The 1,236-nt window shown below is 29.5% G+C and overlaps 1 protein-coding gene across 3 annotated transcripts in view; it reads right to left on the bottom strand.

Moving 5' to 3' along the window:
• The window catches only part of LOC119581729 (zinc finger protein 318-like), an 11,047-nt gene that overhangs the window by 8,537 nt on the left and 1,274 nt on the right, over window positions 1-1,236 (bottom strand). The gene's annotated exons all lie outside the window — the stretch shown is intronic.

The raw sequence follows: 1,236 nt of genomic DNA, 5'->3' as shown, positions 1-1,236 counted from the left end.
GCCCCAAAGCCTCTTCAATATACTAATGTCAGATTGAGAGGCAACAGATGATGTCCACAAAATAATCTATGTAGATTATGTCACAATGATCAGATCAAGTACAGACATTGAAGATGCAATCAATAAATTAAAAAGAGGATTAAAAAAAGGTCTCACAATGGATTGATTGATGGGTCTTAAAAATAAACTTATCATGAGGCAAAATTATGTGATTCACAAATAAAAAGATCAGACGAATACCAAAATGAGAAATAGACAATAGAGAACTAATATTCTCTGCAAATACTAGTATACTAGCCCTAATATTTGATTAATGAAAACTGACCTGCAAGAAACATATAGAGAATTTAAAAATAACATTTTTAAACAGAATAAATATAATGAAGAAATTGTCCCCAACAAATTGGCGTGCAAACAGAGAAACAATGAACAGAGAAACAACATTTTATAGCAACTATATAAAACCTCAAATAGAATAGGGATTAGCAATTTATAGGGTAATTAATAGTCCTGAAATAAAGGAATTACAAACTTTACAAAATGAAGCAATCTGAATAGCTACAGGAAGTTTCAGACAACACCAGTCATTATATTACAAGTATTACCATATATAGCATCAATTAAAATAACAAGTAAAGGAAATGGGATGCATACATTTACTTAAGACACTAAATAAACAAAATGACATGCCAATAAAACAATTGACAACTAAAGAAATATTGGAATATAATCTCAAAAGCGATAGAAAATGTTATATTTCTAGTACTGGAAACCATTAAAGAGCTAAAGATGAACATAAATATATATATGACACCAAATATCATTCCATTACCACCTTGGTATGACATATCAAAACACAAAATATTTTTTTTACAGACAGTATAAAGAAAAAAAAAAAAGAAAAAAAGAAAAGAAAGAAAAAAAGGCCAAATCTATTAATACAAAAATAATTTTCACATGACTAAAAACACCACATACAGATACTACAAAAAAAAAAGAAGAAAAGAAAAAAAAAATTACAGACGGACCTAAAATCCAAAATCCAAACTCAACATCCGGAGCATTTTATATAAGAGATTACAATCTTGTCAATACATTCCGACATTTTGGAAGCTGAACTATATGCCATTAAGCAAGGTCTTACGTACATGCAAATTAACAAAATAACAGAAGCAGTAACTTTCACGGATTAAAAATCGGCTCTACTCTCATTACAGAACCACAACCCCCCCCCCC

The sequence above is a fragment of the Penaeus monodon genome, chromosome 15, assembly GCF_015228065.2.
Source record: "Penaeus monodon isolate SGIC_2016 chromosome 15, NSTDA_Pmon_1, whole genome shotgun sequence".
Taxonomy (NCBI): Eukaryota; Metazoa; Arthropoda; class Malacostraca; order Decapoda; family Penaeidae; genus Penaeus; species Penaeus monodon.
Note: the sequence above shows the minus strand (reverse complement) of the source record. Positions and strands in the feature narration are given on the sequence as shown.